Consider the following 25972-nt stretch of genomic DNA (forward strand, 5'->3'; position numbering starts at 1 on the left):
TCAGGTGTTTGGTGGAATGACCCATGCCTCTCAGTTTGGATTTGTTTCATGTTTGCTCATGATTATACTGGAGTTATATGAATTCAGGGGAAGGATATCACAGAGGTTAAACACTCTTGGCCTTCTTGTTCTCCAAACATACTAAACTCGGTTCTCCCAGGGCTTGTGTACTAGCTGTTTCTTCAGCCTGGAGTGTTTATTCCCTTAAATATTTGCATGGCTGGCTCTTGGTTTTCATTTTCATTGATATAACAGCTCAGATGTCATTGCCTAAAAGAGTTCTTCCCTTATTTCTCTAAGAGTACCTTCTCTTTAGTCCTTTCCTGTAACATTACAGTTGACCCTGAACAACATGGGTTGGAATTGTGTGGGTCCACTTATACACAGGTTTTTTTTCAATAATAAATACTACAGTACCACACGATCCCTGGTTGGCTGAATCTGTGGATGCAGAGGAACCCAGGATACAAAGGAACCATGGATCCAGAGGGCCGACTATAAGTTATATGCAGATTTTCAACTGTGTGGAGGTCAGCATCCCTAATCCCCTGGTTGTTTAAGGGTCAACTGTATTTTAGGGTTTTTGTCCTTTCATCTCATCTGTTACTATTTTAAATTTTATATACATTTAACTTGTTTATTGTTGATTTCTCTCTGTAGAATGTAAAAAAGGAACTCAGGAGTTCATTATTATAATTCATGTCTTAAACAGTGGTTGGCACATACTGATAATCAATAAAGAGTTGTTAAATAAATAAGTGAATATCACAAAGATAGACCTCAGATTTTAGAGCTCTAAGAGACTTTAAAATTAACCATTTCTATTTTTTTATTTCATAGATGTTTTAAGTTCCAGAAAGGTGAAGGACAGGTAAACTGGTCACTTAACCTTCACAAAGCTAGTTAGTGGCTGAGCTAGTGATAGAATCCAGATTATCTGACTTCCAGTTCAAGCTTTAAAATATACTCCAGGGACTTCTCTGGTGGTCCAGTGGTAAAGAATCCGCCTTCCAATGCAGGGGACGCGGGTTCAATCCCTGGTCTGGGAACTATGATCCCATATGCCGCGGAGCAACTAAGCCTGCGTGCCACAAATACTGAGCACGTGTGTCTCAACTAGAGAGCCCGCGTGCTGCAAACTACAGAGCCCATGCTCTGGAGCCCGCGCACCGCAACTACAGAGCCCATGCTCCCTGAAGCTCACGTGCCACAACTAGAGAAGAGAAAACCCTCATGCCACAACTAGAGAAAAGCCTGAGTGCTGCAACAAAGAGACCGTGCACTGTAACGAAAGATCCCACATGCCTCAATGAAGATCCCGTGTGACGCAACTAAGACCCAATGCAGCCAAAAAAATAAGGAAAAAAAATACTCCATACTTCTTTGATATTTTTGAACAGGATTTCAAGTCCAACTTTGGCTATTATTGGTTTCCTATTCATTTTTTGAAGTCATCGTGTTGTAAGTAAGGATGAATTCATTCTAATCTTTCCCTGCTGCTACGGTGCCCCTGAGCTGCTAGAGGAACTTGTACAGTGACATAATTTGGTGCCACTACAATTTGTATCTTCTAGTCTCACCTGGGTTCTCAAAGCTCTCTAAAATATTTCTGTTTATTCATACTTGTCTCTTTTTTCCATCTGCACAGCAGCTGTCCCAAACTTTCAAATTTACCCCAAGTATATTTATTAAACAATTTTACCTTCAATTTCTCATGAAAAAGGAAGTGACACGGTAAATAATTTATCAACTTCCCACAACCCTAACTATAAGCTTTCCGTTATTTTCTTTGGTACTTCCTTTCTTTGTAGTCTCAATTTGAACCTACTATACATTAAATTTTCTATCCAAAAAATCCTTTGATAAGGTAAGCACCCTTCCTCCTTCTTGGAACTCTGTTCTCCCTTGAGTCCCCTGTTACCACTACCTCCTGCTTTTCTTCCTACCTCTCAGACCACTTCTCAGACTCCTTCTCTGAGCTGACCTACCCCTTAAAAAGTGTTTCACTCTGGGATGACATCGTTGCCTTTTTCTAATGTTTAACTCTCTCTCTCTAGGAAATCTTATCCATTCTATATCTTTGCATAACACCTGTAGATATGATCCATAGTTCCAGTAGAGATGTGAAGGTGATCAAGCTATATTTTCAGCTCTCATATTTTATCTGAACTTCATATTTATATTTCTAACCAGACAGAGTTATAGGAGAGAACTTCTTACCATGTGGGTGGTGATAGGGAGCTCAAAGCACTATTTTTGCACCACATATTACTGAGGTATGTCTGGAGCTATCAGTTTTCTATCACTACCATAAAACTAATCAGCAAATGCTTATTAAAAATCTACCAGACAGAATAGAGAGCTCAGAAATAAACTCACACACTTATGGTCAATTAATCTACAATAAAGGAGGTAAAAATACAGAATGGAGAAAAGACAATCTCTTCAATAAATGGTGCTGGGACAACTGGACAGCTATGTGTAAAAGAATGAAATTAGAACATTCTTTAACACCATATACAAAATAAACTCAAATTGGATTAAAGACCTAAATATAAGACAGGAAACCATAAAACTCCCAGAAGAAAACATAGGCGGAACACTCTTTGACATAAATTGTAGCAATATTTTTTTGGATTGGTCTCCTAAGACAAAGAAAACAAAAGTAAACAAATGATACCAAGTTAAAAGCTTTTGCACAGCAAAGGAAACCACTGACAAAATGAAAAGACAACCTACTGAATGGGAGAAAATACTTGCAAATGATATGACCAACAAGGGGTTAATATCCAAAATATATAAACAGCTCATACAATTAAACATCAAAAAAAAAAAAACCCAGTTAAAATATGGGCAGAAGATCTGAATAGGCATTTTTCTTTTCTTTTCTTTTGTTCTTTCTTTCTTTTTTTTTTTTTTAGAGTTCTGTTTTATTAGGGAACCTTACTGAGGACTATAGCCAGGAATCAGCCTCTCAGATAGCTCTAAGGAACTGTTAAAAAGAGGTAAGGGAAGAGCTAGGATAACTCAGAAACAGCCAGATGGAAGAGATGCATAGGGCAAAGCATGAGGAAAGGGCACAGATCTTTGATGGTCTCTCCCCAGGTCACCACTCTCCACTAATTTCCATGTGTTCACCAACCCAGAAGCTCTCCTGAATAGACATTTTTCCAAAGAAGACATACAAATGACTAACAGGCACATGAAAAGAGGCTCAACATCACTCATCATCAGAGAAATGCAAATCAAAACACATTGGGAGCCGCATAGCACAGGGAGATCAGCTTGGTGCTTTGTGACCACCTAGAGGGGTGGGATAGGGAGGGTGGGACGGAGGGAGACGCAAGAGGGAAGAGATATGGGAACATATGTATATGTATAACTGATTCACTTTGTTATAAAGCAGAAACTAATACACCATTGTAAAGCAATTATACTCCAATAAAGATGTAAAATTAATTAAAAAAAAAAACACATTGGGATAGCACCTCACACCTGTCAGAATGGCTATCATCAAAAAGACCACAAATTGGGGCTTCCCTGGTGGCGCAGTGGTTGAAGAGTCCGCCTGACGAAGCAGGGGACACGCGTTCGTGCCCTGGTCCGGGAAGATCCCACATGCCCCAGAGCGGCTGGGCCCGTGAGCCATGGCCGCTGAGCCTGCGCGTCCGGAGCCTGTGCTCCGCAGCAGGAGAGGCCACAGCAGTGAGAGGTCCGCGTACCAAAAAAAAAAAAAAAAAAAGACCACAAATAATAAATGTTGGCAAGGATGCGGAGAAAAGGGAACCCTTGTACACTGTTGATGGGAATGTAAATTGGTGCAGCCACTATGGAAAACAGTATGAAGGTTCCTCAGAAAACTAAAAATAGAACTACCATATGATATAGCAATTCCACTACTGGGTATATCTCCAAAGAAAATGAAAACACTAATTTGAAAAGGTATATGCACCTCACTGTTCATAGCAGCATTATTTACAATAGCAAGACATGGAAGTAACCTAAGTGTCCATCAACAGATGAATGGATCAAGAAGATGTAGTATGTATATATAGTGGAATATGACTTAGCCATGAAAAAAGAATGAAATTTTGACATTTGCAGCAACATAAATGGACTTAGTGGGTATTACGTTGAGTGAAGTAAGTCAGAGGAAGACAAATACTGTATGATATCACTTATATGTGGAATCTAAACAATACAACAAACTAGTGAATATAACAAAAAGGAAACAGACTCACTAATACAGAGAACAAACTAGTGGTTACCAGTGGGCAGAGGGAAGGGGGGAGGGGCAAGATGAGTAGGGGATTAAGAGGTACAAACTACTATGTATAAAGTAAATAAGCTACAAGGGTATATTGTACAGCACAGGGAATATAGCCAACATTTTATAATAACTATAAATGGACTATAACATTTAAAAATTGTGAATCACCATGTTGTACACCTGAAACTTATATAATATTGTAAATCAACTGTACCTAATAAAAATAAAAAAAGAAATAAATAATCTACTACAATGAAGGTGTGCTAGGCCCTTTATCTTCTAACAACGCCAGCAGGATCTGCTCAACTTTGCCTACACTAATAAAATTAGTTAGAACTTTGATAAAATTGATCTAGAGGAAAAGAACACATAGAGATATAACTCCTAATTAAGTGCTAGAATATCTGTCCTTTTCCCACCACAATTATTGTGAGTGAAAATTGATGCGCTCTGCATTGTTTCTGAACAAACTCTGAAGAAGTTTCCACTTTGTGACTTGAAGCAAATGAGCACATTATAAAAACATCAGAGGGACAATGATTCGATTGATTTTAAAATGTCCTAAGAATGCATGAAGCAGATACACACAAAAGATATAAAGATCTAAGACTGCATGTTTACCTTGTAATTCTGATTCCATGTCTTCACTTACAAAGTTCCTAGATTAATATTTCGCCCATTTCTATCAGACAAAGTGCAAAGCAAACCTCAAGATTGGAATTCCTGTTGGAAGGGCTTTTTCCTCCATGAAGGAATCCTCTTTGTCCTAGTGAAAGAATATTACTTTGTAATTCAAGAGAAAAATATATTAAGGCAGGAGAACATTTGATCAGGTAGAGAAGGAATCCTGGAACAATTTAGTTAAGAGCACAATACTTACAATAATTAAAGAAAAGGAAGGGGATAGATTAATGTCTCGTGTAGATTGGCAAAAAGGTTTTATGCTGAGATTGCTTTAGTAGCGGATGTCTGGTATGTGGCATTGAATTCCAAGTTTAAATACAGGCTAAACAGGAAGAATCGATGAGTGATGCTTGCCTTGGGTGTGGAGTTGGGGAATGATTGCACCCACATATGTATTTACCAACCTGAGTCTAATGGTGTTACCAGCACGCTGAAATGCAGTCTGGAGTTTACGATGTAAACATGATTCCTGAAAATGGAAGGAAAAACTGATTTTACAACCCCCAAAATATGTAAAACATTGGTTAGATAAAAGAAAATGTCTGCTATGGGAATAGATAAGTAATAGCCCTTGGAGGAAATTCTACATCCTAGTAATGTTTGGAATTTGTGAACTTTGATATGGTTGAAATAGCATGATACGAGAGGTTAATTATCAAATAAGTAATGGGAAACCTATAAATCAAAACAGGGAAAATGCACATTCCTATTATCCAGCAATGTACAACCTAAACATCACTGATTTGTTCCACTAAACCCAAGATTCAAAATCTTGAATGAAATCCAATGTAAGCCCAAAATTTAAACAAATATTTGATGTTCAGGCTCTTTTTCTAGTTTGTCTTTATTTTAATGCTGATTCCATGTAAAGCTTTTCCCCCAGCTTGTCAATCAGGATATCTCTCTACCTTTCCCTTTCAGTTTAATTTGGTTTATTTTATGTAAAACGGCTCTGAGATGAAATGTAATAGAAAACAAAGAAAAGACAGAGGAAATTAAATGAGTAATCACCTAATTAAATTAGAGGCTTATCTCCTATCTCTTCCCTTCTTCTAGCTCATTGACACCTATGCATTTATGAAGAGTTCAGCATACTTTGCAAAACAATAATGCCACAATTAAGCTAACCTGTTTATTTCACTGTTAGCTAAGTAAAATCATTTAGGAAATCGATGTCCCCTACCACAATTTTATGGCTTAACTTATGCATTTAAACTGGCTATTTTCTTAAAACAGGGAGATTATAAAATTGCATGTGTTATTATGCCATGTTTGATGAATAAAGTTTCAATTCATCTCTAGAACTCAGAAAATTTGTTCTATTCATTTCATGAAACTTTTTAAAGAGTCAGTTTACTAAAGATTACCAAGTCTTCAAGCCTAGTAACATTAACTTTGTGCTCAACCTTTCCCTACATCATTGATTTGTGCCTTCTCTCTTCTTCAGGGAAGAAGGCACAAATCCAACTTTTGAGAGGGTAGAGCTTTGTTTCAGAAAGGGCAGGGTCTTGGCTTCTTGAAGCAAATCCTCAAGGAACAAGTGAAAACACAGCTCTGAGGTGATGTTTCTTAGGGAAGAGATGGAAAGTTCTTCCCAAATTACTTGATTGGTTCTCATAATACCAGCACACTGTGGCTAACCATATGGGGAAAAAAAGTGTATTAATAAATGTGATTAAATAAATATTTATTGAACACCTACTTCAGTATGTGCAAGGTACCAAGGTACTATAGAGAAATACCTGGATAAACAAAAGACAGACTTTGTTATTAAAGACGTCACGGCTCACGGGGGACTTACACAGTTATATAAATCTGTCTATCAAAAATTTGATAAGGGTAAACAAAATATATCCAGAGAAGTGAGGTCAGAGAATGGTCTTGCTTAAAATGATTTATCGGGCAAGTGATGGAGGCAGGTTTTGACTGCAGGTTTACTAATTGCAAAGGCACCTCTTCACAAATTAAATAATAGTTAAAAAAAGAGCCCCATCAAACAGTAGTAGGGAAATGGGGGCTGGGGTGTGGAGGAGGGAAACAATGAAATTAGATGACACTGTTACATTATTTACTTGGAGCAATAATTAAGGAAAAAATTCCAATTTGTAAGCAAGAGAATGGTAGTAGGTTATATACATTTATATTTATATATATATATATATATATATATATATATATATATATATAGTATTTTCTTGGTTCTAATGTGCATGTTTTTCCATAGTTTAATATTTCTGAATTCAAGATTCATCTTCTGATTAACATTTACATTTAAGCTGTTGTTAAATTGATGTTACTTCTTATAATTAACGACATCATAGACGAAGAAACCTTGGTTTGGCTACACGCTGAGCGTATGATTCTATAAAACGGAAGTGGCAGCGTCCCATAGAGTTTATGAAGATTTAATGACATAATGTATATAAATCACTTAGCAGTACCTGGCACACAATAGGCCCATAGCTAAAGTCGTAATTATTGTCGTTTTTATTGTTGCTGATGTTTACCAGTTCACAGACTGAGCATCATTCACGGTGAAGCATCTACAAAGTAACTTTACTTTCTGTCGGAATTTAATCATCATACACAAAACATGACAATACTACAGCCACAAACCTACTTCTTGAAAGAAAGGGATTATGATAGGGGTTAGAAAGAGGAGACAAATTAGAGAGGGAGGGTTGTCAAGCGTTGAAAGCCTTCTTTCATAATGTGACCTCTAAGAGAGGAACTCTTTCACTGAAAGCACACAGATGCATCGTAAGAACATGTCAATTTTCTATTCTGTGGAAGGATAAGCAAATGGTGGCTTCTCATCACTGAATTCAATAGCGACAATAATAGGATGACAGTTATCTGATGACAATGGCTGCCATGAATGGGGAAAAAGTCTTCAGAAGAAAAGCAATATTTAGACCACAAGAAGGAGGCCAGAAGAATGAAGAAAGTAGAGGGCTACATACAAAATTGCCCAGGTTACCTAGCAACAGGTTAACATTTTGTTGCTGTCGTTGTTAGAAAATGGCAAAATAGAATACCAAGAATAGGATGTGACACTGAGCTCAGGAGGGCTAAAATGCATGAATATTACCAGTGAGTTTATAATTACATCAATATAAAATGGTGATTTGTGGCACATGCTTCAGGGGACTGGTTGCATAAACAGGTGTGTGTGTGTGTGTGTGTGTGTGTGTGTGTGTGTGTGTTATAATTTTATAGCAACGTCTATAGGAAGGAGGAACAGCCCCAATACAAAGAATTCAGATAATAAAGGGGAAAAAATCTTAGGTACCACCCCAGCTGGAATGTACGACAAAAAATTAAACTCAAGGAGAAACCAGATGTGAGTTGGCTAAATATAAGGATTTTCCCAGTAATATTTACATTTTAGGAGGCAACTCCTGAAATGAATTCTTCTAAGCTGTGAGGTATAGGGGTAGGGATTGTAGCACCTGCGAGGCAGAATCTTTGCAACAGCTGAGATGAGTTTACAGCCCACAGTCTGCTCTTCTCCTGTTCAAGGTCAGTGTGCCAGGTGAAAAACTGCCCTCCTTCAGAAAAGGCTAATACAGTCTGCAGCAGCAGCTACAGAACAGCATATGCTGTCAATCCAAGCCAGCACAACGAAAATTATTCAAATCAATCAATTAAAAACAAACTCACATACATAATGCATTTGCCACCCAACTTTGTTCTGTTTTCCTGAGTTCATAATCAAGGGAGTTAACATTCTTTAAAATGCAAATATTCATGTATTAAATCTTGAAGACCTTGCTAAATAGACAATAAATAAAGTTCTACCAAGTGTAGTTCATGAAAGCCTTTAGAAGGGAAGCATTTGCCAGACAGATTTTAGTGTAAGTCAAAAGGAGATCATTCAAGAAGAAAGTAAAGTACTCTCGATTTCAGCCTGTGGTCGAGTCCAGGGTCTCCTGAGTTTTAAAACCTTCACCTTCATTATTCTCTAGTTCTTTCTTCCCTGTGCTAAAGCAAGCACAAACTAAATTCTCTAATTCATGTCTAGAAGGGCACCAGCCACAAACGTACTCTCTTCAGTCAGCAGCGATCAACAGCTACCCTGTAGTCCCCATGCAAATCTCTCAGCACACTGAATCTCTACATCTGGAAAATATTGCTTGCTGCTTGAAGCATCACTCCAGCTGTGCGCTGCTGGCAGGAATTCTTGCTGCTCAGACTTTTGGTATTTATTGGGAGAGACCCACATACTGGCGCAGGATGCCCTAAGGGAGTCCTGGAAAATCCTTTGGAGCTTCACAGCTGGGCTCCCTTTTCAGGCTGCACAGCTGGTATTATATGTGGGCAGCGTGCCTTAGCTTCTGTCTGTGGGGATGAGAAACCAGCCCCCTGTGCTGTCTCAAGACTATCAAGCTCTTCCAGTACCCACCTTCTGTCTTCATGAGAATTCTTGAGTTGGTTGGTTCTTAAATGCTTTCAAATTGCTCATTAATGCTCAGTTCTAAATACGGCAGGCTTCACTAAAAAATACTATAGCTTAAATGGGTATTGTTTAACTCCGAGAAAATGGAATTGTTAAATTTAAGATGATTTTATTATGTACCAGCTATGGAAAGAGAATCAAAATGAAATTTTCTTGAGTATTCACTGCAATTTTAGTGGATCTAAAACTCATTCCCCAAACTCTTCTAGATGTCAAAGCTCAGAAAGTTTGTTAGATTTTATAAAGGATATCAAAGTCATCTCCCAAACATCCTCCCTGGCTCCCTCATGCTATCCTGTCGGAGTAGGTATGACGCCATTTCCAGGTCCGGGGTTTAGACCTGGTAGAGCTAAACTAATCGGAGTAATCCTGTACCCTTGACACCTTATTAGTTCAGGTAACTCAGGCCTAGGCAATTAGCACGTGAACTTTCCCTTGTTAAGTGGTTGGGGAAGCCTGCCTCTTCTCTTACCTCGGATGTGAATGAGGAACAGCAGCTGAGGCCGGCAGCCATCTGGCGAAGCCAACCTGAGGGCAAAGCCAACCTGAGGGCAAAGTTGATGGATGAGGGAAGGGAGACTCGAAGAGCCATTTCTCACAGGTTCCTGCACCTTGAATCTCGCTTCAACCCACACACAGTCTCTCGACAAAGATTTAGCCCTTTGAGCCCCAAATTCTCATTTACTCTTTAATTCAGTTTGGGTTCAGTTTTTTGCTACCTGCATCCAAAAGCATTTCAGCTGACCTAATTTAAGGTACAAACTGAGTACACACAAACTTCTCTGTAATTCTGGCCCTCATCCTGGGAGACTGCTAGAAATGCCATATGCTTTCCAACTGCTCTGAGGATGGCCAGGAAATGATTCTTTTTCCTGGTGTTGTCTTGTCACCTTTTCTCTCGTGGCTGGGGCCGCTCTCATAATCTAAGTACTCCCTTTCCCTCTTTAGTTTCAGGATGACAACTCTGTTTCTAGGACAACTACAACCTCAACCAGGAAGTTCCAAATTAGTTATTATAACAATCTCTACTTTTGTGGAAGACAGTTACTCACAGAGAGAATTATTATCTCTCCATAACATCTCACTGCCCTAATATTCCCCCAACCTCAAAAACACCACTTCAGCACCAAGGTTTGGCCCTTACCTTGCCTAACCAGAGATCCAGTAAAATATTTCTGCACAGAAAAGGACAATTTTCCTCAAAGAAGTTGCACTCACCCTCATTAATACAGAATATACTTCAGTTTTTTTATGCTATTACTTACATATATTAAAATTAGGCAAAAATGGTGATTATGGCTGAGCTTTTTCTAATGCCTAAAATTGTGTGGGCATTTTAAATAAAAATGAATAAAATATGTGAAATCTAGCAGAGGATATGAGCTATGTCTTGTTGACTAACGCTTACGACACAGTGCAATAAAATGCAGAAGTTTAATAAATATTACTTAATGTTTAGGTATAAAGTCAGTAAAACAACTTATTTTATTGTGATACTCTTTTGGATATAATTTAGCAGATACAATTCTTTCTACTCTTTCTATTACATTATTTTCTCATTAAGAAAGGCTTTGGTTAAATCTCTCTACTCACCAAAAATGCCTTTATCCGACTTATTTTTGCATTTCATCAGTGAAATTCTAGGCAAGTAAACATCACTGGGGAAGTATTTGAGTCGGAAGATAGTATTATAATTAATATTATGCTTTAAATGAGTTACATTGACATTCATAATAGATCTCTATCTGGCTAATAAGAGCTAATATTTTCTTGGATAAAGAGAAATGCAAATTACAGACAGACAGTGATCAGCTACTGGTGTTTGATTTTAGCAGTTCAGATAAAATGGATCATATTCTATGGGGAAATTATAGAAATAATTATGAAGAGTAATGACACTCTGAAAAAAATACAGATTTTCAGCAGAAGCTAATTATAACAGTTACTGATAGCTCTAAAATTTTTAATATCTAAAACTTTTCATGAGTGGATTGGATTTTTACACTTAATTTTCTCTTCAAGCTGATTGGGTAGCTTCCAAAATAACTCAGTGTGCAACCTAACAACATAAATTGATATGATCAGATACCATCTCTGCTCATGGTGAACACCATTCCAATAGGTCCACTTCTGACCATCAACAAAACTCAAGTCAACCCAGCCCCAATAATGCAAAGCATCTTTCTTTCCCTACAATCACTGATTAACCGTAGACAGTACGAACAAGTGAAATCACAGCAGAGCTTGGGGCTTCTGGGCTCATTACACTGTGCTCTCATGTCCTCTCCACCTTCCCCGTGCCCTCCACCACACAGAAATATATCTATTCACTGAACTTTTGCCAGTATATTTTTATACATACCACTCTCAACCTTGATCAATTTGATACAGACACACTGATATTCTTTTTGTTCCTTAAACATGCCAAACTTGATCTTCTTGCCTTGGGGATTTTTTGTAGCTGTCCTCTACTGGAAGTCTCTTCCAGCAAGGCTTGCTCGGCTAATGCCCACTTGGGTCTTGGAGCAAATGTCATGTTCTCAGAGAGCCTTTGCCTGATGGTTCATTCTAAGTGTGCACATGTTCCACATGCATAATCACATTATCCTGTTCTTCCTTCTTCTATAATAGAAGTAATCTTTATTTCTTTGGCTGCTGTCTCTCTCCGCTTTAACATTCTAAAAGTCAGTTTCCCCAGAGCAGAGACCTTGTTTGTCATTTTTCTTCTAGATCTCTAGCATTTAGAAGGTAGTCAAAAATATTTGTTGAATGCATGAATGAAAGAATGAATGGATGTAAAAATGAAAGGAAAGAAAAATCACAAGGTTGCATCTTTAGAAAGGAGGAAGGGGTATCCCACTACTTAGGCTTTAATGGTAGGGAGAGTTTTATGCACTGGTTTTATAGCTGCAGTTATGAAAACCTCCTTCTTGAGTTGCTGGCCAGCTACCCTGTAAGATTTCAAGGATGGAGCCTGGGAGATTCACCTCAGCCCAGGAGTAACCCCATCAATTAGACTCTTCTTTCCTCTCAATATATTCTGGCACCAGAACTAATGGAGAAACCATTCAACTGTAAATTGATTTGCAGCGGGTGAATGATTGGAAAGCACACAAAGCCTACAGAGGCAGGAGGCCTTATATTTTAGACTTTTTGGAGCATTCTATTGCTTTCTCAATATCCTGCACTTGTACCTATTAAAAGGGAAAACACTGGAGTATTCTTTTTGGTGTTGGCTCTACTTCCTGAAGTATACAAGTCATTTTTAATATTTGTCTGGAATAACCTATTGATTTTTAGGCAAGGAAACACAAGTGGGTTTTATTCTTTTACCTTGATTTCTCTAAGTCCTAGATGTTCTGAAACCAATGAAATGATCAGAATGTGAACACCTTCTTGCTCAAACTCTGTCTCAACCTGTACATGGCTTGCACACCCAGAGTCTTGTATTAGTAGAAGCAGACACTAGAATATGGAGGAAGGCCCTGGAAAAGTTCACCTGAATGTGTCAGAAACATTTGAACAGGTATGTGTACATGTGGGAACATTTATTTCCTGTCTTGTTACAAAAAGATTTAAAGCAGTTGATACTAAAAGGCACAAATAAACCCTCATCTTCCATCAAGCTGACAAAATAAAGGATGGCAAGAACACAGAAACACTGTTAGGAAATATGATTTCTCTGTCTGAATGGTTTATTCATTTAACTATACATTTGTCGAGCATCTGCTTATTAAAGCAATGCTTTAAGTGTTGGAAATGCAGTTTTTTACCCAAGTCCTACTGTTAGAGGAGGAACTGGGATTCAAACCTAAGTAGTATGACTAAGTAGTAGTAGAATCTATGGCAAATATACTTCTTCAAAATTATAACTATGTTGGCCCTGTTCTCAGAGAGGGAAGAGTAGCCAAAGGAGACCCCAAAGCTCTGAGCCTGAGTCAGTGCTTCTCAAATGCTAACGTGCATAAGAATTATTTAGGGAATCTCGTTAGAATACAGATTCTGATTCAGAAGGTCAGGGATGAGGCCAGAGACTCTACCTTTCTAACAAGTTCTCAGGTGAGATTAATGCTGCTGGGCTGTGGACCACGCATTGAGGAACAAGGGCTTGGGTAAGGAAGACCTGTACCAACCAAATTGGCTTCACAGTCACTGATCCGCTGCCCTCTTGTGGCACCTGAAGTAATTACCCTCTGCACTAGCATTTTCTTTATTCTTGAATTTAAATTATTCTTGCAATCATTCTGTAGTTACTCCAGGTAAACGCTTTTCAAACTTTAGTCTTCTCATAACAGTTTCACATTTTTTCCGTATTCACATACCATTACATGTTACCTCATAATTTTTAACATCTACGTATAATCCCTTCTCCAAACTTATTACTATTTTACTTGACTTTCCTTAAATAGATATTTTCAAAGGAAATTTTATATCATTACCTCATAAGCATTACCTCAAATGGAAGGACCAATATTGTTTATCACAAATACAAGGTAACTGTAAAACTAATTGAAAGGAAAACAAAACAATGTTTAAAAGTCCAGGTAGATGTCCTTCAAATCTCCAAGCCTAAGTCTTTGTTAAAGGGAGATTTTACAGGATGGACCTAGAGTTTGTCATACCGAGTGAAGTAAGTCAGAAAGACAAAAACAAATACCGTATGCTAACGCATATATATGGAATCTAAAACAAAAACAAAATGGTACTGATGAATCTAGTTGCAGGGCAGGAATAAAGATGTAGACACAGAGAATGGACCTGAGGACACGGGGTGGGAGGGGGAAGCTGGGGCAAAGTGAGAGTAGCATCGACATATATACACTACCAAATGTAAAATAGATAGCTAGTGGTAAGCAACAGCATAGCACAGGGAGATCAGCTCGGTGCTTTGCGATGACCTGGAGGGGTGGGATAGGGAGGGTGGGAGGGAGGCTCAAGAGGGAGGGGATGTGGGGATATATGTATGCATATGGCTGATTCACTTTGGTGTACAACAGAAACTAACACAGTACTGTGAAGCAATTATACTCCAATAAAGATCTATTTTTTAAAAAAAGGGAGATTTACATATGTTAGAGAGCGTTAAAGACTCAGCACTAAACTGGCTCTTGCTCTGATACTATCAGGAGGTTTGAAAAGGAGCAGAATAAAGATTAAGTCCTCAGTAATTCAAAGTTATTTAATGCAGTGGATGTGCACCACCTAAATCATCTCTTGGGGAACCAGCTGTAGATAATGTGTTTAGGGTCTTGCTTTTCTTCTGCATGTTCATGTCACCTGTCCTTGAGAAGTGTATTTATAGATCTAAGTGAATCAGTGACAGAATTTGTCTAAGGCAAAAGTATGTGTGAGAGAATTTACTCTTACCACTCCTTTCTGCACAACCAATGGCATGGAGGCATTGTGGGCTCTGAAGTCAAACAGACTTAGTTGATTTCTGTGACAATTCACAATCTCTTTTCTGGATATCACTAGGATTTCCACCTGTAGTCACAGATTAGCTTGCTCTCTCATTCATCCATTTAAGAAGTGGTAACTGAGCCTTACAATATAAAGCTTTGAGGAGGGTAGTGGACAAATTCTACTTCCCTTCAGATGATTAATCAAATCAATCCTGAAAATTTCTCTCTCTTTACCAGTGAATGGTTCAGGGTGGGCAAGCTGAAGACAACATGGGTCGAGATGCAAGGAGAGATTAGCTGACTGACCATAGTTGAACCACAGGGAGTTAGCCTTCCTCTCCTCTCAGATCATATAAATTAAGTGTGATTACTGCTGGGTATTGTAGGTGACCACAGCCCTCTTCACCAGTGAGGGTAACAAGCCTTAGGGTGAAGCAGATCCTGTCCATGGTGGAGCAGAGAAAAAGATTCTAGCTCTTTATGACATTGTCGATTGTTCAATCAACCACCCTTCAAGCCTGCCCCGACCATCCTGTGTGAGGTAATTGATTTCCTTCCTATTTAATATAAATTTAGTTTACAGAACATGTAATCAATAACATTCTAACTCACACAAGGAGGATACAAAAGGTGTATAAGCCATAGATTTTTTTGTGTGGGGGAACTATAGCACATATAAAAAAGTTCAGTATCAGTGTATTTCAGTATAAGTCATGTTTTGATACTTGAACACCTAGTATGAGCCACATTGTGCCCCATGTTTTACATACATTATCTCATTTAATGGCTTTAACACAGTAGGTAGGCATTGTTATACAAATTTTAGAGCTGAGGAAATTAAGGCCTGGACAACTGTGTACCATGACCAAAATTACACAGTGAATGATTAAAGAATACAACTCCAAACTTTACACCTTCTCCATAGAGTTACTGAGAATAGGAAGTTAGATAGAGGTCAGTGTAGCAGACTGGTCAGCCCAAACAGTGGAAGCAGAGTGGCTTTGAGTTCTGGTACACCAGACATCTGTTTTGTACTGTCTTATAATCTTAGCTAACTTACCTTTTTTGAGCCTCAGTTTTCTTATTGGAAATATGGGATAATTATATCTACCTCAAATGGTTCTAACCAGGATGGGTAAGATAATAATATATTTATAATGAGACCATGCTACTCAAATGGTAGCTGGCATGATGATTTGGATACGGGAAGGGTTTGTACAGGAAGCTGTTGAAGTATCAGACACATTACTTTATGGGAAGCCACCCTGTGTTTCGGTAGGACCAATACTCATTTTAAAACTGTTTTTATTTTGCAATGTTGTTGATTCACAAGAAGTTGCCACCAATATCCATTTTTAAAAGCTTATAGCGTCAAACTTTTTCCTGTATATCCTTCCTACTTCATTCTTTTTCTTAAAAAGTTTATTTTAATTCAGTAGCCTCTGGGAAATATAAAATAGAAAGTTCAAATGTACCTAGACTGATTTTGAAGCACGGGATATGTGAAGATCAACAGCTAAATCCAGGTGTCCAAAAGCTCAGAACTCTCACACACTCATCCTGTTGGTACCCTTCTCTTAATGGGAGGAGGAGAGGTCATCTTCCCATTGAACTGGTGAAAAACTGAAAGGCGGAGGCCAGTAAGAAAGGATAAGAACTCAAGAAACTCTCTACAGTCCCAGCCCAGGGCTGATGCACTATCTCCCTGCTGCTAAATAAGGGAATTTTCCACTCGCACGCTTTTCATTTATGAAATATGATCTTCCACAAACTGTGTGAAAAGGACTTTGTGCCTTTTACCCTGCACAAACGTCTTGCCCACTTCCTAATCCTTCTGAATTTGCTCACTCTTGAAAGCGACCTTTTAAGTCCTGGGAAATGATTCTGTTTTCTCAGTTGGCTACTGCTGCCCAGTTCACTACTGCTGCCCAGAGAATGTCTCTTGCTCCCTTCAGTGACTCAGCACCTTAGAGAGAAAAATTGTTCTGGAAACAATGTTAAGACAGGCCGCACTGCTTTTTACAGGAAAGAGAGAGATCAAGTGCTATCTCCAAGGAAAGTTGAAACACCGTACTTAAATATTGAATGGAAAAAACAACAGATGATGGAAATCCTGTGAGAACAAGATAATGGGGAAAGCAACTGCAGAAGCTCTCTTAGGTATGAACAGGTAAATTTATTGGTACCAGAAGCAGGTGGGCTCTGGGCAAGTAACACTGCTGTGGGAAAGGCAGAGCTTGCACTCCTTTGTTCTAATTTTGGACTTTGTCTTCACATTTCTGAAGCTGAAAGTTTGTAAAGGAGTTTGTGAAACAAGTGGATGCAATGGAGAATTTGACCTTGGAAAATTGCAAAGAAACAAAGAAAAAAGTCACTCTTCCCTGCCTTTCTGATTTGTCCACTTGAGACCAAAGCTGCTGGCCTGTTTCCTGAGAAAACAGTTCATTTTAGGTTGTTTCCCTTGTCACAATGGATCTTGTCAGAGCTGTACACGTACCTGGGACTTGGACTCTGTCATTCTTCTTTAAAACAAATAATGGGGAAAAATCTTCCATTTGTCATATTTTCATCATGTCAGCAACTCTTGAATCACTGCAGATTGTTCTAGAAAAACAGATGAAGCAAGAAAACTCTGATCATTGTGCTGATTTGAAATCATAGCCATAAGTTCCCATCACAAATTTGTTTTTACTCATTTATCTTTTTTTTTTTGCGGTATGCGGGCCTCTCACTGTTGTGGCCTCTTCCATCGCGGAGCACAGGCTCTGGACGCACAGGCTCAGTGGCCATGGCTCACGGGCCCAGCCGCTCCGCGGCACGTGGGATCTTCCAGGACCGGGGCGTGAATCCGTGTCCCCTGCATCAGCAGGTGGACTCTCAACCACTATGCGACCAGGGAAGCCCCATTTATCTTTTTATGGTTTATTTATTTCTTCCCTCCCCCTCTTTATATGTTTTGAAGGAGCATAAAAAATTGGGGAAAAAAAAAAGGGAGGAAATCAGTGCCAGAAGAAAATCAGAGAGCAGTTCAACAAACACACATCTGGACTTTTGTTAGAGGAACACCACATATTTAGCCCAGGGCTTTATGGCAGCTAAGACAGAGGTGTGTTGTGTGTAGCCTGTAATTTTTAAATTGATAATACAAATTACAGTGTCCATAAAATTAAAGCAAACCCATTGCTTATAAATATCATGGTGATTTTTGACTTGGAAAAAATTCCCTTCTATAGTGTAAGATATGGTGAACAACTGTTTCAACAGCACTTCTACATTTAATGCAATTATGGTTTTCATAAGGTTGTTACTTACAAGATCCCTCATTGCAAGCTGATGGTTTCATGGCTAAATTCAGCTCAGTAAATGTAATTTTGTAAGGAGCTCAGCAATGTGACTGTAGAATACAGATGTAAGATTCAGTGGTAAAATGTCATCCCAGAGAAACAGACTATATGGCCATCTGGTAGTTTTACCTGAATATATATATATTCAGGTAGAATAATAATATGTAATACATATAAATGTAATATGCAAATATATATAATAAAATAGTCAAGCTCTTTGTTTTAGCAGAGTTCAAGGTTATGCTCTGTGGAGAGATACTGGAGTATAGATAATCTATAAGGATGATGAAGGACACATCTATCAGTGTCAGTTGAGCTGGTGGTAGAATTGATGTTTTCTTATGAAAACTAAGGAGTCTAACCCAGACAAAGGGCTGGATAAGAGGCCACCTACCTCTGTGTAGAGGTGAGCATCACTGTCTCAGGCAAAACAAAAACAGACTCCTTTTTCTTCAATGCTAGAAATTAGGAGAAATTAAATTTAGAAATTTTTATGCTTCATTATACAGTAATTTTGGAATTTAACATATGGCCACTTCAAAAAATTTAGAAAATACAGAGAAGCAGGGCTTCCCTGGTGGCGCAGTGGTTAAGAATCCGCCTGCCAATGCAGGGGTCACGGGTTCGAGCCCTGGTCTGGGAAGATCCCACATGCTGCGGAGCAACTAAGCTCATGCGCCACAACTATTGAGCCTGCACTCTAGAGCCTGCGAGCCACAACTACTGAGCCCACGCGCCTAGAGCCTGTGCTCCACAACAAGAGAAGCCACCGCAATGACAAGCCTGCACACCACAACGAAGAGTAGGCCCCGCTCTCCACAACTAGAGAAAGCTCACAGGCAGCAACAAGGACCCAACGCAGCCAAAAATAAATAAATTTATAAAAAGAATCCGCCTGCCAATGCAGGGGACATGGGTTCGAGCCCTGGTCTGGAAAGATCCCACATGCCGCGGAGCAACTAAGCCCGTGCACCACAACTACTGAGCCTGCGCTCTAGAGCCCGCGTGCCACAACTACTGAAGCCCGCACACCTAGAGCCCGTGCTCAGCAACGAGAAGCCACCTCAATGAGAAGCCCACGCACTGCAACGAAGAGTAGCCCCTGCTCACCGCAACTAGAGAAAGCCTGCGTGCAGCAACGGAGACCCAACACAGCCAAAAATAAATACATAAAATAAATTTATTAAAAAAAATACAGAGAAGCATAAAGAAAAACTTAAAATTACCTTTCATCCAATTGCTAGAGACAATCAGCAATGACATTCTATTATCTATTTTCTTTATAGTACAAAATTGGGATTTTACTGTGCAGTACTTTTTAATTTAATATTACATTGTGAGCATTTTCCCATACCATTAAATATTCATAAATTCATTATTATGTTTTATTATTGCTTGATATTCACTGCATGGGTAAACCATCATAACTTATTTAGTCATTCTACTATTTGAGGCATTTAATTTTTTTGGAAGACATTCTGGTCAGGGATCACACCTTACTTGACTTCTGCAAAGATACAGTTTCTGCAGTCACACTGATTGGGTTCAAGTCTCAGTTCAACCACTGTGTGACCTTGGGATAGTTACTTAACCTCTCTGATTCTGTTTCTTCATCTGTATAGTAAGGCTAATATTGGTGCCTGTCTCCTAGAAATTTTGTGACAGATGATGTCTGTAAAAGAGCTACCACATAGGAAGGGCTCATTTAGTGCTAGCTATTATTATGATTACCTTCCAGAGGAATCTATCCAGAGCTGCGACATCAAAAATCTAAGTTCAGGTTGTAGATGCCAGACCCCAAGCACTGCAGCCTGCTTCAAGAGAATTAGCATCTCACAACTGAAGCTTCAAGAAGAGAAGGAGGCGGTCAACACAATGAACATTTCAGTGTTTAAAATAAAGGTACTGGATGAGGGCTTCCCTGGTGGCGCAGTGGTTGAGAGTCCGCCTGCCGATGCAGGGGACACGGGTTTGTGCCCCGGTCTGGGAGGATCCCACATGCCGCGGATGGGCTGGGCCCATGAGCCATGGCCGCTGAGCCTGCGCATCCGGAGCCTGTGCTCCGCAACAGGAGAGGCCACAACAGTGAGAGGCCCGCATACCGCAAAATAAATAAATAAAATAAAATAAAATAAAATAAAATAAAATAAAGGTACTGGATGAAAGACAAAGAGGAAAGCAATTAAATACATTTGGACTCTGTATTAGTTTGCTAGGGGTGCCATAACAAAGTACTACAAATTGGGTGGCTTAAACAACAGAACTTTACTGTCTCATGGTCCTAGAGGCTGAAAGTCCAAAATCAAGGTGTTGGCAGGATGGGTTCCTTCTGAAGGCTGTGAGAAAGGCTCTGTTGCAGGTCTCTCTCCATGGCTTGCAGATGACCATCTTTTCCCTGTGTCTCTTCACATCAACTTCCCTCTATGTGTGTTGTGTCCAAATTTCCCTTTTCATAAGAAAACCAGTCACATTTGATAAGGGCCCACCCTAAGGACCTCATTTTAACTTGATTACCTCTGAAAAGACCCTATCTCCTAATAAGGTCACATTCTGAGTTCATATGACTTATGGAAGGGACACAATTAAACTTATAAAAAGTTCCAGGGCTTCCCTGGTGGCTCAGTGTTTAAGCATCCGCCTGCCAACACAGAGGACATGGGTTCGAGCCCTGGTGTGGGAAGATCCCACATGCCATGGAGCAACTAAGCCCATGCGCCACAACTACTGAGCCTGTGCTCTAGAGCCCGCAAGCCGCAGCTACTGAGCCCGCATGTCACAACTACTGAAGCCCATGCGCCTAGAGCCCGTGCTCCGCAACAAGAGAAGACACCACAACAAGAAGCCCGTGAACCGCAATGAAGAGTAGCCCCCGCTTACTGCAACTAGAGAAAACCTGCATGCATCAAGGAAGACCCAACACAGCCAAAAATAAAATAAATAAATTTATTTAAAAGAAGTTCCAAAGTGAGCTTCATCTTACTTTACTTTTTGGAAGAAAATCCCTTCATCAAGAAAGAAAAGACCACATCTGTTCTAACTTTTAAAATAGCCTACAGTAGCATTAAAAGCACATATGCACAATGTAAGCTCTCTGTGAGAGCCACAGTAGCTGGTGAAGGAGTGGATGTGAGGAAAAGACCTAGTTTAGATAATAGAGAGGGCTGCAGAGCCACTTTCTCAAATTCTACCATTCAAATTGTCTCTTCATCAAGCAATTCTTTCATGAGTCCTCACGTGTTCATTATATTCTTGTGTTAGCTACATGGACATTTTACAAGACATGCAAAATACTGTAGGGTGAAACTCAATCCTGTTTCAAGTCTAAAGGGACCTCGCTGCCATGATAAAAATCAGAGAATGAAATTGAACTCCTAATGGGACCAAACAATGGCTTAAAGAGATCAGAGAAAACCAGAAAATCATGAAGAAAATATTTCCTTTACTATACTAAAACAATAAACAAATGTAACTGTACATTTAATTGGTTGAAGGAAATAAGCATCCCGGAAATAGATCACATAAAGGACTCAAATATTTCAGGGATATAAAGGACCTGGGGTTGAGGGCAATGGAAGCCCAATGGATCAGCAATAACTGACAACAAACATCCTTGGGAGGGGAGATGGAGACTCAACCTTACTGAGTCTATCCCATCCGAGGTCGTTCTTCTTAACTACCAGGTAATAGAATCATTATTCAAGTTAAATCATCCATGGATTTACAGAACTGCAGAAACTGAAGAGGCATTCGTTAAATGTAGAGGTGGCAAACAAAGAACTACTGGTAAAATCTTAACTCAGAGTTGAGTCCTCACATATTTGAAGACTGTTCTAAATTTTGGACCTGATACTAGACAGGGACTCAAGCTTTAGTGTTCTTGATTTAATTCCCAATCTAAAGGCTCAAAAAGAATCCCATGGAGTCCAGGAACATGACAGATCCAAATGCTTCTCCAGCAGATCAGACTTCCTCTTCCCTTGGAGCAATTGTTCACAGGCTAGTGTCTAGGATCTCCCTGGTCTGTGGAGAAGTTTGGCATGCAGCATTACTCAGGGAGGCATTTCCCCTGGAACACTGGCCAGCATTCCTCCAGAAGCAGAGTTGAAAAATGAAGAACCTTTAGAAAGGACAGGAAACTGGAAGTAGGACAGCACTTGAGAGTACATTTGTCCCAGTGGCTTTTGGTGTGTTGTCAGATGCTATGGAAATTTCCAGTTTGAGAAGTTTTAGTATTTTCTAGACTCTCTACTTGAAATATAGTTTCCTCCTTTTCTAAACATCAAAGGATGAGGTCACCAGCCTTCTAAGTCATTTAGGATCAAGACAGAAAAGTAGGTTTTTGGTAATGTTTCACCCAGAGTTAGACAGAATTGGACAGGAGCAAGTTATAGTTCTTCCTGAGAAATGTTTGCTTTTGGATTTTGCTTCCAAATTGCCATTAATTCTGATATATGCAAACATTGAGGCTGTTGAGGAATCTTCTTGTTTCTAAGACAAACTTCTTCTCAGTTTAGTAATAAGCCAAATGCATGGACATCACTTCCTAGCCTTTGAAATGATGATATTTATAAATACCTCACGATTTATTTCAAATGCAACAAATTTAGTGGATGGGCAATTTAAATCTCCTCACCAGAAGACTCAAATGCAGAGGGATCAACTCGAATTTTAGTTTCACACTTGTGATAGAAACACACTCAGAAGGATATGTAAATAAAGGAGTATGAGTAATTCCATGTCATAAATATTTTATTTTCAAGTTTATATTTCTCTCTCCATCACATACACTTGTGATATATGGCTCAAATATGCATCTGTAACAAACCCTTCTAGCAGATACTTGATATGAGTAGTGAAAATAGCTTGGTGAGTTCGTTTAGTTTTTGTTATTATTTTTTTGTAAGGTATCAAGGACTTTGCTGAAAAATTGGTCCACTGCATTCTTAATATATTTAAGAATGAGTTAGCTATTGCTTCCTGCTTGAAAATCAAAATTAGGTTGTCTTTCCCCTAGTAATTTATATCATGCTATAAATAGTTATTGCTAATAATATTAACAAAGAACTGACCTACTTCCTCTTCTTAACCAAGAGATAAAAGGTAACTGACTTTCCAATTACTCAGTACTGGTCTTGCTATCTGCTTGTCTCATTTCATAAATATATTGAAAGAATTTAAATTCTAAACCTTGGGTAAAAAAAGCCCAGTAGAATTAAAATTCCCTGGCTTTCTTAACAGGATGAGCAGGAAAGTATGACTAACACTATAACTGGCTCCTGGGCATCATAGTTCCAGAGGAAATATTTGGATGTTTCCAATTAAAACCAAAAAAAGATAAATTGCAGCGTGAATGACAGAGAAAATCAAATACCAATTTTATTAGAAGGATCCCATTAGGGAGACCCATCAAAACTAGGAACTTGTGGCAACTTACAGTTCTAGGGAGATAGAAAGTGGGTCTATTGTCACTCAGAAAATATTTCACAGCTGTATAAAATTAATTCAACAAGTACAGATAATACAATTAGACATCTTAGTTCTTTGGATGGCCAGGGACAAGCTGTACTGATCAGCTGTATCACACTGGGTTTGATACCTGGGCTCTGTGCACTGTGAGCTCCCCAAGGACAAGGGGTACATCTTTGAAGTTCCAGAGGGAAGAGATAAATGCTTATTGTGAAAATTCAAGAACAGGACAGAAAGCCCAGAAATAAACTCACACACTTATGGTCAATTAATCTACAACAAAGGAGGCAAGAACATACAATGGAGAAAAGACAGTCTCTTCAATAAGTGGTGCTGGGAAAACTGGACAGCTACATGTAAAAGAAGAAATTAGAACACTGCCTAACACCATACACAAAAATAAACTCAAAATGGATAAAGACCTAAGTGTAAGACTAGATACTATAAACTCTTAGAGGAAAATATAGAACACTTTTTGACATGAATCACAGTAATATCTTTTTGGATCCACCTCCTAGAGTAATGAAAATAAAAATAAACAAATGGGGCCTAATGAAACTTACAAGCTTTTGCACAGCAAAGGAAACCATAAACAAAACAAAAAGACAACTCACAGAATGGGAGAAAATATTTGCAAATGATGCAGCTGACAAGGGATTAATCTCCAAAATATATAAACAGCTCATGCAGCTCAATATCAAAAAAAAAAAAGCCCAACCAAAAAAATGAGCAGAAAATCTAAATAGACATTTCTCCAAAGAAGACATACAGATGGCCAAAAAGAACATGAAAAGATACTCAACATCGCTAATTATTAGAGAAATGCAAATCAAAACTACCATGAGGTATCACCTCACACCAGTCAGAATGGCCATCATCAAAAATCTACAAACATAGGGCTTCCCTGGTGGTGCAGTGGTTGAGAGTCCACCTGCCGATGCAGGGGGCGTGGGTTCGTGCCCCGGTCCGGGAAGATCTCACATGCAGCGGAGTGGCTGGGCCCGTGAGCCATGGCTGCTGAGTCTGCGCGTCCGCAGCCTGTGCTCCGCAACGGGAGAAGCCACAGCAGTGAGAGGCCCGCCTACCAGTGTAAAAAAAAAAAAAAAATCTACAAACATAGATGCTAGAGAGGGTGTGGAGAAAAGGGAACCCTCCTACACTGTTGGTGGGAATGTAAATTGGTGCAGCCACTATGAAGAACAGTATGATGGAGGTTCCTTAAAAAACTAAAAATAGAACTACCATATGACCCGGCAATCCCACTCCTGGGCATATATCTGGAGAAAACCATAATTCTAAAAGAAACATGCACCCCAATGGGCACTGCAGCACTATTTACAGTAGCCAAGACACTGAAGCAACCTAAATGTCCACTGACAGAGGAAAGGATAAAGATGTGGTACATATATACAATGGAACATTACCCAGCCATAATAAAAAGAATGAAATAATAATGCTGTTTGCAGCAACACAGATGGACCTAGAGATTGTCATACTGAGTGAAGTAAGTCAGACGAAGACAAATATATGGTATCACTTTTATGTGAGTTTAAAAAAATGATACAAATGAACTTATTTACAAAACAGAAAGACTAACAGACTTCAAAAACGAACTTATGTTTACCAAAGGGGGAAGGTTGCGGGGGGGAGGGATAAATTAGGAGTTTGGGATTAACATACACACACTACTATATATAAAACAGATAATCAACAAGGACCTACTGTATAACATAGGGAACTCTACTCAGTACTCTGTAATAACCTATGTTGGAAAAGAATCTGAAAAAATTAGATACATGTATATGTGTAACTGAATCACTCTGCTGTACATCTGACACAATATTGTAAATCAACTATATTCGAATATGAAAATTAAGAAGAAATTCAAAAGTCACTGAAAATACCCGATGCAGAAAATGAAAGTAATCCATGATCTACTCCCTTAGAGATAGTTTACTGTTGATAGTTCAGTCAATTGTCTCCTAGCCTTTCGAGGCGCTATCCACATCTATCATTTATTTATCTATTAGACAATAAGGTGGGAATATTTTTATCTTAACTGCTGACCTGAAAATTTGTCACAGATTAAAGCTGGAGAAACACCTTAATAAATGATTGAGTTGAAAGGTAAACCCTTAAACGTATTGGCCAAGGTGTAGGTTGATACCCAAACTTCAGAGAATAGGGCAGAATTGCTCTTTGTGAGACAAGGAGAGGAGTTCTTCCTTTTTCATTTAAAAATGGGTAGAGGGCAGAGTTGAGAAGAAATAATCAGGGGGAAATAAATGAGGGGGGGTAGAAAGGAGGTTGTGAGACTGTACGGAGGAGTGAAGAGATTTCATGGTGC

At 39.0% G+C, this 25972-nt stretch overlaps 1 protein-coding gene across 14 annotated transcripts in view; it reads right to left on the bottom strand.

Moving 5' to 3' along the window:
• Window positions 1–25972, bottom strand: part of SESTD1 (SEC14 and spectrin domain containing 1) — a 262393-nt gene that overhangs the window by 180357 nt on the left and 56064 nt on the right. For 13 of the 14 annotated variants that reach the window (XM_079923851.1, XM_079923858.1, XM_079923862.1 and 10 more), the window contains 4 exons: window positions 18554–18617; window positions 17313–17419; window positions 5359–5423; window positions 4892–5036 (listed from right to left, as the gene is read on the bottom strand). The gene's annotated coding sequence lies outside the window, so the exon portion shown is untranslated. The remainder of the gene's footprint in view (window positions 1–4891; window positions 5037–5358; window positions 5424–17312; window positions 17420–18553; window positions 18618–25972) is intronic. The other variant, XM_079923865.1, reaches the window with a different exon arrangement.

Source organism: Stenella coeruleoalba (assembly GCF_951394435.1).
Source record: "Stenella coeruleoalba genome assembly, chromosome: 6".
NCBI classification, from domain to species: domain Eukaryota; kingdom Metazoa; phylum Chordata; class Mammalia; order Artiodactyla; family Delphinidae; genus Stenella; species Stenella coeruleoalba.